The sequence below is a fragment of the Sphaeramia orbicularis genome, chromosome 20 (assembly GCF_902148855.1).
Source record: "Sphaeramia orbicularis chromosome 20, fSphaOr1.1, whole genome shotgun sequence".
Classification (NCBI taxonomy): domain Eukaryota; kingdom Metazoa; phylum Chordata; class Actinopteri; order Kurtiformes; family Apogonidae; genus Sphaeramia; species Sphaeramia orbicularis.
Window position 1 is genome coordinate 3,933,841 of NC_043976.1, and position 18,478 is coordinate 3,952,318.

Below are 18,478 nucleotides of genomic sequence, written 5' to 3' on the forward strand. Positions count from 1 at the left end.
TACTTACTGATCTGGCATGTTGCACAGCAGCAGCAAAAATCTGAACATTAACAACCCGCCTACCTCCAAAGCCCCGCCCGCTTCCCCCTGCCGTAGCTCTGATGCTCCCCTCCTCACCTTACACACGCGGCGGGAAGCAGAGGCAGAGGTGGAGGTGTGGTCCACTCTGGTGTGGCCGTGGACCCCTCCCTCAGCAATCAGACAGAACATCATCCACCTGCTGCACAGCAGCGGCTCCTATGTCATTAGGAGACCCTGCATTTAAGGGTCTGGTCTGTGCAGCACTAGATCATTGTCTTCACTGCACCTCATCACCTACAATAAAGGTTCCAATTGGCTCTTGTGCGGACTCTGTGCACTGTCCGTAGACCTTTGAGGTTTCATAGTCGAGACATTTATCATCCTACATAATCCTACATTTTGTGACACCATGTACATGTACATGGTGTCCCGTGGTCACGAAAATTGAGCTTTGGGTGGATGTGTCTGCAGAGTAGAGTACGCCCGACTCCTGGACTTTATCACCAGGGCCGTTTCAAGATATCTGGGGGCCCTAGGCAAGAAAGTAAGGTGAGGCCCCTAATACGCGAAAATGTGGTGGTCAAATCACTGAAGAAGAAAAATTATTATTATTATTATTAGGCCTATTTATTATATAATAATATGCAATTAGTACTGATCATGATAGATTTAATAATGATAAGATTTTTTTTCCTAGACTGTGATGTAACTAATTCCATGTAGCCTGATAAATACCTTCAGCTTGTGAGGAGGTGGCATTGTCACTATCAACTGGCGCTGACAGAGATTTAAGCAAAGCACCTAAAAAAGCAAAAAAAAAAAAAAAAAAGGCATTTGGTGAGTACGCTTACTTTTGTCCTTATTCTAGAAGTATATGATTAAAATGCTGAGGATTTGATAGTAACTTTGCAGGAGAAGAACTTCACTTCCCATAATGCACCAAAATGTAACGTCAGACCTCATCGGCAAAACTACCTGAGCACATGGTGCAAAGTGTTGTGATGTGTTGATGGGCAAGTGTGGGAAATATAGATAATTACAGAGTTTAAAATGTAGGATTGTGATTACACGGTTCACAGACATGGTTCACCGACACTGCCACATTTTTTTTTGGTGTTGTATTTGAATATTCTGAATATTTGACGATTTTGAAAAGTGTTGTAATTTCCTAATTATTCTAATTGTTCCTGAACGCCTCATGTATTGTTTACATGTGCTGCCTTGAACGTGAACAGAACTCAGTTCCACAGTGAGGGCACAGAGCTGATGTGAGGGACTTTAACAAATGTTGGCTTGAAAATAAAAACTTGTGCTGTAAGCCTACTCTCGTCCTCTTCTGTGCCTAAACCAGCTGACACACAAGGACAAATGATGAGATGGACAAATGCAATGGAAAAGGGGCATTTTTCTCCTAATGGGATGGAGAGATCACCAACGGAAATTGCTAGCTTACCGAAAATGTACATTGAACTGGATGGATTATTTGGCCAAACTGGATGGGATTCATACGACCAGACGATTTTGTTTGGAATAAAGTTGTGTCGGTGACTGCAGCAGGGGGCAGACAACCATCCAGAGTAAGTGAAAACACTTCAGTAGGCTTAGCTTTTGGCTTTTCATGACCAAATACGTTTAATGCTGTCATACTTTGGTCCTCCACATCCAAATTATTTAGCTCAGAAGAAGTTTTGGAACGCTGTACAACAGTAGAAAAGGGCGATGGAGAAGTTGTGTTTATTCTCTCCTTAAATTCTTCACACAGAACACAGTTGTGTTGTGTGTATATGATTAGTTCTTGAACTGAATCCTCTCCCTCTCATGCTAACATCTATCTGTGTGTTTGGTCAATGATGTGAGGGCTTTTGTTCGCACAGTTTCAAACATATCACACAGTTGTAGCCTATTTGGAGAAAACAATGGTTTACTTAATACTTACTGCTGTGTCGTTGGCGTTTTCCCTCTTCTTCTTTCTTTTTTGTCTTTTTGCAAAGCCTGAAGGGTAGGAGCGCTTCATCATTGTTGTTCTTTTTAAATGCTCACGCCGCCGTGCTCAGTGTGGACAGACGGTTTGTTCCTCCACTGACAGCAAGTGGGGGGTGTGATGGGGGGTGTGCGAGGGTGGATGTCACTTCTACACTACCCTCATTGCGTTTGTCATTGCATAGGGGGAATCCCTCTAGTTTAGGGGGCCCCAGTCACATAACAGTACAGGAGAGGGTTAGCGCTGCCTCACTGTGGTGGTTTGTTTACAATGGATAGTTTTTAATAGGTTGTACAGATAAATGACCATGCGGCCGTGGGGGGCCCTCTTCAGCAAGGGGGCCCTAGGCAGCTGCCTACCTTGCCTACGTCATCCCGACGGCTCTGTTTATCATCATCCTTCATTCACCAGAGTCTAACTGCTGCAGTCAGGTTTTTCTGTTTGTTCCCCTTCGTTGTTGCTTCTGTTAAGAAATCGTGATTCCCTTTCAGTCCTATCCATTCACACCCCTAGATAGGAGGAGCAGCGCCAGTAAAACATTCGATTCAGAGACACCTGTATCTGATGCGGGACTGCAGCAACAGATGACTGACAGGACGCTCAGCCATGCTCTGCCAATTATTTTATCCAGACCGAATAAAATGATTGGTCAGATTTTTATTAGAATCCCGGTGGATTTCCTTTACATTTTAGTTTACCACATGCTTATTGGGAGCATTTTAACATTACAAAAGAAAAGTGTAAAAATGCCACACTGTACAGTATAGTTTTAATGTGTCCTCATACCAAACATCAGAATAGGTCAATTTTCAATCATCACAGCCAAAATAACAAGAGTATGTACATGTAATTTGCAAAAATTCAGTATATCATGCTTATTTACATTTTATTTCTAATGCAAAATCTCTCACTCACCACTGCATTCTCTGTGACTTAGTGGGCTGGACATCATTAACCATCCATAGACAAAAACACTGATTTATGTTAATCTATAAAGCTTTGCCTCAGTAATCTTCTTTCTATTAGCGCTAGTAGTTATCATTTATGTTCCTCCAAGTGGTTGCTTCTGACTGTTCCCCGAGTTCTGACACTTTGGAAAAAACAGCATTTTCCTACCATGCACCATGGTCGTGGAATAATCTTCAAAAAACTGTAAAACTACACACATTCATTTCTATTAATGATTTTAAACGTATCATGGAGAATGCAGTGAATGAGAAATGTTGCTGCTTTTCTTGATGCCATTGTGGTTGAATAGTTGTTATTGTGTTTTATTGCTTGTTGTGTATCATGTATGTGTTTTATGTTTTTTGGACTTTGTATGGCTGCTACCTTGGCCAGGTCTCCATTATACGAGAGATTCCTAATCTCAATGGGACTTCCTGGTTAAACAAAGGTAACATAAAAAATAAATAAATAACAGAATACAAGATAATGTGGTTAGGGCTGCACAATTTTGGCCCCAAATAAAATCCTGATGTTTTCTTCTAAAAACTCGATTTTCGATTTAGATTTTGGGGAAAAAACTACAAAAGACAACAGAAGTCGGCATGTCGTTTACATGAGCAGCCTGCAATGCAAAGCGCTGCTCCCTACCTCAAATCTGTGACGGTATCATGGAATCCCTGAAAATTCCGTGATGGGCCCACAGAAGTTATACCAATGTCAGCGACACGCATCAGTCATGTCTGCATGCATTTGTGTATGGACCACGTAATATGAGTGATCCCCATGCGGTTATATTTAAATTGGGGGATCCGTGAATGGAGGAGACTGACCCAGGACACGCTGGAGGAATTATATCTCTGGGCTGGCCTGGGAACACCTCGGGATTCCCCTGGAGCTGGTGTATGTGGCTGGGAAGAGGGCTGTCTAGGCTACTCTGCTGAGGCTGCTGAACCCACAACCCAGACCAAGATCGGAAGATGACAGTACAGATCCGTGAATGGACAACGTAAGGTGAGTGATCCCCATGCGGTTATATTTGAACTGGGGAAACCGTGCGTGGATGAAAGAATCAGATAAGGTCCACACAACCTATGAGCCACCAAAGAATTTTATTCACCACAGGTTGTGTGGAGATTATCTGATTGTTTCATCTACTGTTTTTTTGGGATCCTGCATACCTTTCAGTGACTGGATGTGTGTGTCATCACCTCTTTTCAGGGATCTGTGTGTGGACCACAGCTTACATTGGTATCACTACTGCTGGCTCATCACAGATTTAAGGTTTGTGGTCATTACATGGACTACTGTGAAAGACCGCTCTCACAGTTAAGACGAGGAGTCTATGGTAGCCCTGAGGCGCATGGCCCGGAGACATGAGAGAGATGAAATCGATTTGACAATTTCCCTTTTTAAAAATCATCCTAATTAAAAAATCTGCTTTCAATTTCAAATCGATTAATCACAAAGCCCTAAATGTGGTAAAAACAGGCTAAAAATACTACACAACAACTGCTGCTTTTAGGCTGTCATGGCTGAGATTTGGTTCAGTTTAGATACCAAAAAACTTCATTAGGGCTAAGAAAAGATGACTGTTAAGGCTAAAATAATAAAAGCTTAAATGACATGCTATACAAAAATAAACTTAGCATTTCCCCTCAGTTTGGAGCAGTATAGGAACATTGGACAGTGTTTCCACTGATAAGGTTTTGCCATGGAGCTGCGCCACAGCAAAATCCATGCCACCACACCAAATATTTCAAACAAAAAAATTGTCACAGTCGCATAGACTTATTATACATACAGTATGTATAAAATATAATACGCCAGGACAAAGCTCCTGCACCCTCAAATGAAAGTTTGCGAAGCTTCAGGAGGAAGGGAAAAGATAAATGAGTATAAAGTTTCACTTTCAGTTCTGCGGGGGGCACAGACTGCACCGTCCCATACCCCCATCGTAATTTAAGTAGGATGGAAACCAACGCACACGCGCGGATACCCACTGAAACACACGCGTGCAATTTCTCAGTTTTCCTGTCTGACTCAGACAAAACTCAAAGGAAAAAAAAAGGAAAAACGTGGATTTTCCTGACATTCCCTCCCCAGTAGAAGCCACAGACCAGACCAGCCACACCCCTCCACTACCCACCTTTGCATCCATCTGTGTGCATCCTGGTCATAAGCGAGCTGTGTAATTCCAGCAGGGCTGATTGGCAGCGGTAAAGCCGGGTCTCCGACACACTGCTCCAGCTGCTGCTGTTGTGAGGGGGGATTACAGAGGGCCGGCCGGCCGGTTCATTCTGTACACTCCCATTCTTCCTCTCCACTCTCCATCCCTCCATCATTTCATTCATTCAATCCGGCGCTGTCACGCAATCTAAGTCTCCACCCCTCCAGACGCAAAACACACATTGCATTCATATGTACAGATTCACATAGGCAAATACACACATGGATCATCTGTGTGGTGCGGACCTGTGAGACTTTAATACCGGATTTACCCTACCATTATAAGGGTTAGGGTAAGGCACAGCATCCAAGGCATTCTGGACACCACCTAAGCCACATTAATCTCAAATCAGTGTGGAAAGCTTCTATATCTAAAATGACTTTTCCAAGATTGAATGGTGGAATTTAAATTTTATTCTAGGTTTTCAAAGGTTTTGTACACATGTGGCAATAATAATAATGATCTAAAATGTTATGGTGTTATGGGTTTTTTTTTTTTTTAATTGAAAAATGAAAATTTTCCAAAACAATTTATTCCAGGTTTTTGGTCCAGTAACGCCACTCAATCTTTGACCCACTGCACCTAAACCCCTGTAAAACCAGATGTGGTTTGAAAAAATGCCACTGCCAAGCACTGCTGATAAAAGAAATGTATCATAATAAAATTACTTTGGCAGTCATTGTAATTTTGTGAGAATGGTCATCTTTGCATTTTGTCTTTTATCTGCAGAATATGACTCATAGGCATCTCTACAGCACCACAATGATTCATTTCAAATGAGAGATTGTTCCACATTTCACCTTTACAACAACATTTTCAGCTCCTGTCCTACCATATGGGCATGAGTTCAGGTACACTTTGCTATAATCTGATGGTGACAATCCTGATGATGATGATGAACTAGACAGACAGACAGACAGACAGACGGATAGACAGATAGACAGATAGACAGATAGACAGATAGATAGATAGATAGATAGATAGATAGATAGATAGATAGATAGATAGATAGATAGATAGATAGATAGATACTTTATTGATCCTTTGCAGGAAATTGCTTTGTTACAACAGCAGCAGTACAAGAAGAAAAACACTCTGACCCATCGCATGAACATCCCACAAACAGTCATCAATGGAACAAATAAATAATAAACAGAATAGAAGATATATATATATCTATATATATCTATATATATATGTACAATACAAGTACTGTATATAATACAATAACCTGAAAACACCTAACACACCTAAGTATGCACAGCATACAATAATAATTTATCGCACAACTATAGAAATAAAAAACAAAAATGCATTTTCAGTTTCTATTAAATATCATGACTTGCTGTTTTCTATCTCTGTAAATTGGTTCTGGACTGCTCACTGAACACATCTATGTATTAACATGTCATCTTGGGCTCTGGGAAATCACAAACTAAACCATTAATTTAATTTAATTGAAAAATAATCAATACATACACCCTCTTTGCATCATCTGAGCAATTAGGGTACTGTAATGGCTACCATATAATCAATATATCAGATACCAGAGATAAATAATTCACTGAAATAGCCCAGGGAATATTATAAGGTCATTTGATAGAGTGAGCACAAACTCCAACTTGACAGGAACAATTTGGGTTTTGGATATCCCTGTTCTGACCATCTGCTGAATTACAAGCTCGTCTGCCAGCAGCCTTGGCCGGAGACTCAGCGAACATAAATAAGTCTGTATGAATGAGCTCCCACACTCCTACACGACAACATGGAAATGAGACAAAAGGTCCTACAAATTAGCTTTGGTTAAAAACAGCTGAATCACAGTCAGACAGTGCCAAAGAAAAACTAGGGCCATTATGCATGAATCACCAGTTTTATAGCCACATTGATTTCACAGTCAACAGCATGAAATAGTTCACAGACCCACTACAGGTTCAATTACTGGTAGCACTGCAGCCATTTACCTCTGTGTTCAATATTGATCAGGCTCTAATACTACTGAGCCTTGGAGACATTAATGAGAACATAACAGAATAGAATAGAATAGAATAGAATAGAATAGAATAGAATAGAATAGAATAGAATAGAAAAGAATAGAATAGAATAGAATAGAAATTGAAAACAAGATGCATGATTCATGATTATTGTACTGAGGTTGGGTGAGTATTACGATGATTATTAAATTGAGGGTGATGTTATTCAGTCAGTGGGGGGGGGGGGGGCCATTTAATTGGTTGTGGGTAGAAACTCTATTTGAGTCTGTTCGTTTTTGTTTTTAGTGTTCTGGGAGGAGAGAGGGGAGAAGAAGGAATGTCCAGGGTGTGAAGGGTCTCTGATCATTTTGCTGGCTTTCCGCTGGAGTCTGCCAGTGTAGGTGTCACTGAGGGGGGTAGTTTGGTCCAGTCACCCATTCTGCTGCTCTTACCACCCACTGCAGGCCCTTCCTGTCCTCTGCAGTACAGCAGGTGAATCACACTGTACACCATTAGGCTACAACCAGGATGTTGTAAGTTTTTTATTTTTTATTTTTCCCCTTAAAATATTTCAGTTTGTTTTTCAATTGACTTGTACAAATTATAGGTCTCATTAATAGTGAAAAAAGTTTTGAAATGATTTATCTTGGTGTCATTATTTTACAACACAAAAACCTGGCATTTGAACAAGGGTGTGAAGACTTTTTATATCCACTGTATATAAGGAGACTTTTCTGTGGTTGGTTCTCAACACAATCTGTCTGTGGATCTGAGGAGACAAGAAGGAAATTACAGCTGTGTGGGAGACAGTGTCTCTGAAGAGTCTGTGGAAAGCAAGAGGACAACTGGGAGACAAAGACTTCCAGTCAATTGACAATCCACAAACTAGGAGGAATTCAGAATTTGTACAACTGAGAACCTGTGTGTTCCCTCAAATACTTCCTCCCTTCCTTCCTCTGTGGTTCCTCTCTACTTCTATTATTATCCCTGGCTCTCCCCTTCCTTCCTTTATTGCTCCCTCCTTCCTTCATATGCGTTTAACTTCTTTTTGATGAATGTCACAAACTTCCTAGATGTACATAATGTATATAAAACGGCTTCATAAATCTAAAGAGGTTAAAACCAGGACATAAATAGCTGCTATGTCCTAAAACTAACCATGAAAGACCAGGAGACGAGACTGCGATCAGTACAGTAATAATAACAAACCAATCATTCCTTCTCCATATAAGGGATTATATAAGTAATAAAATGTTGATGTCTGGAAATTTAGTTGCACATACTCAGACGAGTACCTCAAATTAATTCAGGATTGAGGAATGGCTTCTGGTACCTAAGTAGTATTTTATATTACAGACAAGGCCTATCACAGTTGCTAAAGGTTAATTCACTTTATTATCCCTGTAGGGAAATTTGGTCTCTGCATTTTACTCAACATAATATATACACAGTACCTAGCATTAGCACCAGCATTAGCATTTGCTCATAGCACATGCTAGGAGTAGTGAGCTGCCAATGGAACCAACTCCAGATCTTCATTAGCATTGTGGTCAGGGGCACTGGCAGGAGAATCTATATGTACCTGTTTTTAATGGTGGGGAAACTGCAGAACCTGGAGGAAAAACTCACAGCAGCAAGAGCAGGTAAACTCAACACGGACAATGGAAAATCAAACCCAGAACCTTCTAGCTGTGAGGTAAAAGTGCGAACCCATACACCACCACACCAACCAGTTCACTATGTTGCATAAATTAAGCAGTATGAAACAAATTACTACATAATTAATATAGTTGCATTGCGTGATAATGGAAATAGTCTCCATTTAGCTGGATAAAAACAGCTTCATGAAATAGAAATGACATAATTTTATCATTATTTCCACATCACTTTCCACTGTTTGACTGCTAATTGATGCTCTTGCAATGACATTGTTGCACTGCGCCCCCTTCACCTTGAGGTACTTAAAGGGTACCTGTGGTAAATTGTCATGGCTCTAACTATTTCAAAAGATCATGTATAATACTAGCAGTTCTGTCAGGTAACTTGCGTCATAGCCGGTAGTCAAGTATGCGCAAGTACTATGTCACTGCTCTGTCAGTAAGGTATGGTCAGCGACATGTTGCCTTCTTCACAGGCACATGACGGGAAATGAAGTTAAAAACAAGAACGCTACATTTACAATTCTGACAAATTAAGACGTTTTTGCTTGGCCAATTTGGTACAGTTGAGGAATAGTCCCATTTCCATATTAAAGATCTCAGCATGTTGATAGGACCAATACTTTTGTAGATAAGCGAATGATGGGAAATTACAATCATGGAAGGGCAGTACCATGCTGCATGATGGGAAAACAGGAATATCATATTTACTCATGCAGTCCCAAAATATCAGTATTAACAGTGGCGCCTGCAGCCTGGGCTGCCATGAAGGAGGTTAAATTCATGGGACACAGCATTCCCAGGGGGCCCATACAGCAGTGGAGTGGGTCCAATTAGTTACAGGAATAGTAAAGTGTCTTCAGTTTGTGCCACTCCAACAATCACAGACCACTACCTAACCCTGGATTCACAATCAGTCGAGTTGCAACTTGCAACTACTTACAAAGCTTCGGTCCACAGCATTCTGAAATCTTGCCAGTTTAGATCAATGGGACACACCGTGATGAGGCAGTGTCTCAATTTCACCTTAATATCCAAAACTTGGAGTTAGTACTTCTGTTCTAACTGCAGCTTTTCATGTGTTTTGTAGCTAGATACACTTCACGGCATCTTAAAGTATGAATGAATACAGTGAAAGTGAGTAATATACTGCTGCATATCTAGTATAAATGAACCATTTATTCCCGGAGCAGTTCTGCTGTTCAGAGGAGCCGGTGTCACCTCTTATAAGCAGCGACACGATTTACCAGGGAAACAGCTGATCACAACCCTGCACTTCACAGTAACAGTTGAGCTGCAGCCCATGACACACACATAGAGAGCCAAGAGTAAACCCAGTGACACCATCAGCAGCCTTGAGCTGAGCTGAGATGGTTCTGTTCTCTGCAGCAAGAGTTTTCTCTCAAATCACAATCACAAATCGTTGATCTGATCTGGGCTTTTGACACTGGTGTAAGAAATAGAAAAATAGTAGAAAAATAGTAAAAAAAAAAAAAAAAAAAACCTCAGTAACAGATGGACAAAAAAATTAACATCTGTTTTCGACAACTTTATAAAACCTGCCTTAAAGTGCGGTTCCAATTATCATAAAACTGGAAAATCTTTACAGCTGATCCTCTAGGGTGTCTATTTTGCAAAAGCAGGGTTCTTGCTAGCGTCATTGAACGTCGGGGCCCCCGACACTGTCCCTAGGGAGCCCCGACGCTGAGATTTGACCAGCGACGCTGTCATTCAACCAGCGTGGTGGTGTTTTTTTGTGTATTCTGCCCCTGCTTGTGTGTATTGCGGCTAGCTCGGCAGATACCAGGTTTCTCAAGAAAAGCCGGATGCTGAAAACTTCTCTCCAAAGCTTTTACTCAAGACTTCACTGTAAAACTGCAACATACATACAAAATATGTCTCAGTTATGTTCTTCGTTACAGCACATTAACATAGCATTATACATTCAAATGCATGAGAGAAGACCGCTAGCTCAATGCTAACATAAATGGGAAAATCCATAGACATGCTAACGATTAGCATCTTCAGATCGATTTAAGATTTACAATGTCTTTTAATCTAACAACAAAAGTTTACATCAGAGACAGGTTTTACTATTCATTATCACAACAACTGAACATAAAGTACTCACAGGCAAACGTTCTTTCTGGCCATACAAACAGAATGAGAGAAACGTGTCTGCTACTTCCTTCCCATGTCTGAACTGGCTACGGTAACACCGAAAGTACAAAACACACACCAGTGCAACTTATTCCGACCACCAGAGGGCCCCCTTTGCTTGCTTTGAACAACAGAACATCACAGTGTGTGTGTGTGTGTGTGTGAGAGATCATCCAGCGTAATGATAACGAGATTTGAATTTGAAAAAATATATTCCTTTGTCTTGGCACAAAGCACTGCAGACAGGAAATGAGAACAATATAATCAACACCCCTTTGTGTGCCTTGGTATTGTCTGACACCTGCCCGGCAACATCACTTGCCTTATGCTCACTGACTGACAATGAGACTTTAATCAATTTATCTTATTTAAACCATGGAAAATTATATTTAAAATTTAGCCTGTGCGTGTGAGTGCCACTCTGATTATCTCTAATTTCGTGCAAGTAATATTTTTCTACAATCATGTCTGCACCGAAGTGTGGGAGCAACGCCAAACACAAGGGTAATATCGCATTGTTTTTGGCTTCATTCCTCAAAATTTGCCCCTCAAAATGCAGGAAATAGTGTTTCAGAGAGCTTTAAATTTCAAAATTTTCTAGGGGAGGATGCCCCCGGACGCCCCTACAAAACTTGTGCGGTGTACATGGTGCCCCTACGCTGTGAAAAAATCCTAGTGAGAATCCTGAAAAGAGTAAACACTTTGTATTTTTTCTATATATAAGGGCATAAAATAGCTAGAGTTTTGATAAGTGTTTTGGTTACGGATGGACACAGCCATTATGGATGGACAAGGGAGAATAATTACAAGTATCAACTGTTTATTCAGCATATTTATAACATTACATTTATAATATCTACAAAATCAAATACCCTAATAAACTAATTTAGTAGCTACATTTTGACATATATTTGTCTCAGTTTATTTGATATTCATAACCACTGTGAAATAAGTAGCAAAAGGTTTTTAAATTGACCTTACAACAGATCATAGGTATAATATAGGTCCAATAGAAGAGAATCCAAGTTTTGCTTTGAATTGCACTGATGGACAAAGAATGCAAACATGAATTTATGCTAAATATAAAGCTATCCAAGTATTTTTTCTAAAACATTTTTCCAAAAAATAAAACTTGTGCTGGACACTAAAAATAATATACTTCCAAAATATATAAGTCTTCAAAAGGTGATTTTAAATTTATTTTTTGATCTAGATAAATTAGTTAACCTTCCCTTGGACAGCCCCTACTGTTAGTACAAAAAGTGTTACTTCCCTTTGCGGCTTGCTCTCTAGTGTGAAGAAATTAGCATTAAACAAGACTTTCAGTAAATAGTTGTTTGTAAGCCTGTTGTCAAGCAGTCAAACCTTATAAATTAATCCCCCACAGAGCTATCAGGCCTGAGGATTCATACATCACAGGCTCAGTCAGTACTGTCATTCTTCACAACACTGCACAATTAACTAAGATGAAAATCAAGCAGAGCTCAAGAATAATATGAATTCATTTAACACAGCTTAACTGTTGTTAATGTTTCCGACAACCATTGCTGTTCTCAACACTCAAAAAGTCACTACTTTGGCCATTTTGTCATATTTTGTAGTTATTCATAAAAATCTAAAATTCTAACCTCTTAATGTTGTTTCAGTGTTTCTCTATTGTGTAGACGTTTCTAATTACTGCATCCATGTGTTTCCCCCTACTTCCCCCCTTCTCCCCCAATCTCTCTCTATCGCTCTCTCTTTTTCTCCTCCTTTACTCTCTCTCTTTAACCCCAACTGGTCAAGGCAGAGAGCCATCCTCCAGGAGTCTGGGTCTGCTCGAGGTTTCTGCCTGTTAAAGGGAAGTTTTTCCTCGCCACTGTCACCAGTCAAAAGTGTTTGCTCCTGGAAGGGTTTCTGTAAACTGGTTAAAGTCTGGCTCTGACCAACTCTATATGTAAAGTGTCATGAGATAACTTTTGTTATGATTTGGCGCTGTATAAATAAAATTTCATTTGATTTGAATTGAATTAGAGGTCGATCGATTATCAGCGCTGATATTTGGAAATTTGAAGTATATCGGTATCAGCCTTTTTTTAAATCCAACGGGCCGATATTAAGAAATCAATTTAAAACTGGGTTATTTCGGCTCAGATTCAGCCGTGCCGCCCCCCTGCCTCTCTCTCTCTCTCTCTCTCTCTCTCTCTCCCTCTGATTGGTTGACGTGGAAGCTGTCCTCACACACACAGACTGGGACTGACTTGGGATGAGACTGTGTTCTACATACATTTTCTCCATTACTAATACATAGTGTGCAGAGCGTTTAGAGCCGGATAGATGAACTAATCTTCTGGTAAAAGCTCATCAGACTCCACCTTAGCGTGCTTCCCTAAAACAAGTGAACTGAGTTTTTTACGCGCTCTCTCTTAATCCCACACACATGCTTTTCTATCACAGACTGTTTCCACCTCCATATTATCAGCAGTCTTCTTTTAACTAATTCACAGACATGTCAGGAGGTAATATGTGTTAGCAGAGCTGCCGCTAATGTTTACTCTGCTCTGAGGTTCTTCTGAAACATTAGTAGTAGTTATCAGATGTAGAGCACAGGGATGTTTATTTCAGTTTCAGAAGAGTTTTCTGCGTTTACCTTTGACACGTGTTTTCTCTCCGGAGCTTCTCACACCAGAAAACTTTGCCTCTTCGCGGTGTGTACCCCTTCCGCGTTCGACGCAGAAGGAGTACCCCCCTGCGTCAAATAGTGCCGCTGTGGGGCTCTGACCACATGCGTCAATTTCTGACTATTTGGGATGAGACTGTGTTGGTATGTAATATAATAGTGTGTGTTTGCGTTAAAGTCACATGAAGAACTCTACAACTCACAACTACTAATGTTGCTGTGAGCTTTCTAGTCCTATGATCTGAAAATTAAAGTGAAGATGAGAGAGAGAGTAAAATTCAGAAGTGATTTATCTGAACATGGTGGAACATTTTAAATCCTGTGTGTGCTCATTAAAGCCCTAAAGGCTGTTTGTGTTCTGTCAGGAGTTTACCTGCACTCATAGACACTATTAGACTTTTTTATGTAGCTTTTGTCATATTAATCATTAATAATGTAGCAACATAGTTGTGAATGACAGGGTCCCTGCTATCGAATGGTAAAATATAAAATTTAATAATGAAATCAACTTAAGGCGTCCCAAATGCTGTAATAAATTAAGCATGATGAGTTGAGCAGATGTCAGCATGTGGCCCAAGAGTTTACAAGAGTCTCCCTGTATTTTTGTTGTGTTTGAACTTAAAACAAAGAGAAGTCATTATAGTTATATTTAAATTTTACTTTATTTACTGTGGAAAAATTTAAAGGACCTATTCATTTCAGCTTTTATTCAACTTTATAAGAGATGCTTCTGAGTCTAGGAAATCCATGCACTTCTGGAGCTATTATTTTCTATTTGTGTGATTAAATAAACATGCTTTAGTCATTTAAACGAAGTTCAGTGTTTGCATTATTCAAAAATCTTCACGCCAATTTTTACACTTTTACTGCAAATGAATATCGGCTCCAAATATCGGTTATCGGCCTCCTCTAACTACTAATAATCGGTATCGGCCCTGAAAAACCCATATCGGTTGATCTCTCATTTGAATTATTCACGGTATTGCTTTAGAGTTAGATCCCAGCGTTATAGTGACACTTTTAGACAAGTTGGCTTAAACAAGTACCTCAGCTAGAGGTCACCTACCCTGCTCCTTGAGAGCTACTACCCTGCATGTTTTAGATGTATCCCTCTTCCAACACACTTGATTCAAATGATAAGCCTATCATCAAGCTCTGCAGAAGGCTGATAACGACCATCAGGTATGCTGGAAGAGGGACACATCTAAAACATGCAGGATAGTAGCTCTCGAGGACCAGGGTTGGTGACCCCTGACCTAGGCCTAGGGCTATAGACTGAAACTTTGCAAAGTGGCTCAATACATTCCTTCACTGAATTGATCAATGTATAGTATCTACTCAGACAGTAACCCTCAGGTCCCAGCTAGTGTGTATAGTATGGTGCATCCCCTCCAGTCAAGAGAACAACAGAACATTTCTCAGACTGATGGGAAAAACACTGTGGATCCACCTCATGTGCTCTACAATTTCAACATGTCTCATATTTAGTTAAAGTTTTCATACTCCAAGGTTTAGATAAAAATTAGATCTCTCTTACTATTAAACTCTGATATGAACTATTCTATTAAAGTTAACAATGTGTTTGCACTATTATGCAGCCATATATATATATATATATATATATATATATATATATATATATATATATATATATATATATATATATATATATAATTTTTTTTCTTTTTTTTTTTCCTGGTCTTGTTTTTTGTTTTGTTTCATTACATACATTTCCCCTCATTAGAATAAATTAAGTTTATTGATAAGGTTGGTTTCACCTTCACCCTGGAACGAGTCTAAAACTACCCAGAGTGGTATTTCATTTTGGCAAGGAGCTGCTGAGCAATAAATCAGGTCTGGTGAAGGCTTAGCACACTGACACAGTGGCAGCAGAACCTCCAGAACTGGTCCTCTATATGGCATTTCTAAAAGTAGAGAAGAAAACAGATGTTTCTCTATTTGAGAAATTTTTCATCAACGGAAAAATGTCCCTCCTATTCCCACAAAACAGCGAAGAGAGGTCCTCTCCTTATGTTCGACAAGTCCATATAGTGAGCCTGACCTGTGTGAAAAATGTCAAACTGTCGGTACTAATACCTGATCCTAGCAACGGGACATTTTAGGGAAGTGATTGGATCAAGTCCATAATGAATTCAGGCCTTAGATCAGTCCCGCCTCTTGGTTCCTGCTCAGTAATCTGGCTGTGGAGGATTGTGAGAGTAATCTGGATAGAAGGAAAGAGGCAGAGCACAGAGACAATCCTCTCTACTGCCGCTCCTCTCGTTATCTCCTGTCATGCTTTTTCAAGGCAAAAAATACAATGTGGCAGTGAGGGGACACTTTGGTCTCAAGTTCCGCACAACAATACTGTTCAGTCTAAACTATCCCAACTGTAAACACATGTCGCATCTCTTGTACAAACCTGTGGAAAAACCTGTGAGGGGGCCACAATCTTCCAAATTTTTAGTAGACAAACAACTATTGCCTCTTCCTCCCCTTCCTTCTTCCAACACACTTGATTCAAATGATAAGCCTATCATCAAGCTCTGCAGAAGCCTGATAATGACCATCAGGTGTGCTAGAAGAGGTAACATTTAAAACATGCAGGATACCAGCCCTCAAGGACCAGGATTGGTGACCCCTGTCTTATAGTGTCTTGTTTGGTCCACAACCCCAAACATTCTACTATCAAAGGGGAATAAAGAAAACAGGAAAATATTCCTATTTAAGAGAATAAAATATGGAACCAGACTCCTAAAAATTACCTCTGATTTGAATAGTAGAGTAGTTTTTGACTAAGTTCATGATGGACAACTACTTAATTATATGATCTAATTTTATAGTTGACTAGTAGTAACTCTTGCAGGAGCAAGAGAAAAGCAGGAAAAAGCTGATGACAAGAGAATCAACCAATACCATCCCCATCCCCTGAATAAAAAATTAAATACACAGATCTGCACTGAACATCAAACTCAAGGTAACTATCAATACAGTACTCCATATTATGTCTAACATCTAGATGGGAGCAATTTAATATATTAGACAACGGTCACGGTGAGGCCCAAGGTCTGCAAAGATAATTCAACCAAACTTATTAATCAAACTATCTTTTGTCAAAATAATGTGTGTGTAGGCAGAGGAAGGAAAGAAAAAAAAAATGCACTGGTGAGGTTGATATCACTGCGTCTGTATCACTACAAGCTGTGATTGTCAGGGTCTGATAAGAGCTATAACAGAGATACACACAGGTAAAAAAAATAAAGGAAAACCCAACAAAAAGTGTCTATAAGGTGTTGATTAACCACTTGCCTCTAGACTAGCTTCAGTGCTCCCTGAACTCTACTGGAAGGAAGAATACAGTTCTAATGGGACAAAATGTAGCCTAGTCTCTTATTTGACATTTTCATGATGGAGATGGTCGGCATGTGGGCTCAAAAGCTCAAAATCTACCAGTCACATTTATGACAAGTATTGACTTTTAATTACTTTGTCACTGATCAATTCAAAAGCTATGCACTTAGAGTGACACCTGGGCTCAGTTTACTTTAAACAATAGTACTGTGTGGATGTCTCATCCGTTCAGTCTGTTATATGTGATAACAATGCAAGACAATAGGCAAGGCATGTCAGGTACTCAAAATGTTACTCTGGGTAACCTTGTGGAAGAGATTGCATTTAAGGACCTGCTATTATCCTGTAATCTGTGGTGAAATATATTTTAAACTAAGGCTTCCAACAGTGCGATGGAACAGGGCCTTGTCCTCATGGAAGAGACCACTCCCATCAGATCTTTTCCTTTAATTTGTCACTGGTCTGTAGCTTTCAGGTGTGTCCCTTAATCCTTCAGGACTGACAAACAACTTCCACATCCAGTAAGAAAAATACGGGCTGTGGAATGACTTTATAGTTTAGTTAAGATACTTCTGCGCAGACAGTACACGCTTGTCTTTGACTCCTCAGAGTGGAAATGAATGGACATGTCCCTTAGAAACACGCTTGCATAACTTTGCCTGTGACAGTGCAACTCCGTGTGTACCCATGCTGCTTCAGGAGCAGTTGGGAGCTTTCGGGTTAAAATATCACAGTATGAAAAGTGAAAGCTAAGAGTTAGCTATCGAAATTACATGTTCAAGAAGAAAACAGTAGCTTGTAGTGGAAGTCAGACAAAAGCTAAAAGTATTATTGCTGCGCATTCAGCCCACTTCTTCCCTAAAGTTTACGAGAAGCACCTGAACGCAGCATTATCCCACAGTACACCGTCGCTGTGATGCGTGTTGAGATCACTCATCCAAAATCACCGTCATTTCACTGCTACACACCCGACCTGTCCGCCCACTAACTCCATGCTCACTGCAAACACCCTGCACTGGCAAACAACTTGGACAAAAGCAAGAAAGTCGTATTTCAACTCGACTCACCGTTAGTTGTGTGTTTTTTGACAGTTTGTCGGGAGTCTCCAAACGTCGCCGTCACCGCTACGATCCGCCCACCCGAACAGTGCACTCGGCTGGCCGCAGACTAACATGCCCATCCCCAGGAGAAGCTCTGCTCCAATCACAGCCCGTGATTGGTGACTGACTGTTAATTAAACCAATAAACAAACCAATGAGAGCTGAATGAATAAGTTCTTAGCCAATCACAGCCTCTAAATTTTAGACGCCCTTTGTCGTCATCGAATGCCCTTTTGACAGACATCTGGTTCATTCAATGGAGAAGTTTGACTCCTTTTTCGGGACGGTACCGATCCAATCGCCGGAGGGAACGGACTCCGGGTACGGCCGCGGCCCAGGAAGACGCCCTCATACCGCCCAGACAGACAAGTGGAATGTAACTGGGATGACAGGAATTCGG

The 18,478-nt window shown here is 40.3% G+C and overlaps 1 protein-coding gene across 1 annotated transcript in view; it reads right to left on the minus strand.

Annotated features, from left to right (window-relative positions):
* Positions 1 to 18,134, minus strand: part of LOC115411692 (microtubule-associated protein 4) — a 211,925-nt gene extending 193,791 nt beyond the window's left edge. Inside the window, 1 exon segment of the mRNA XM_030123907.1 lies at positions 18,046 to 18,134. The gene's annotated coding sequence lies outside the window, so the exon portion shown is untranslated.
* Between the last annotated feature and the right edge of the window lie 344 nt (positions 18,135 to 18,478).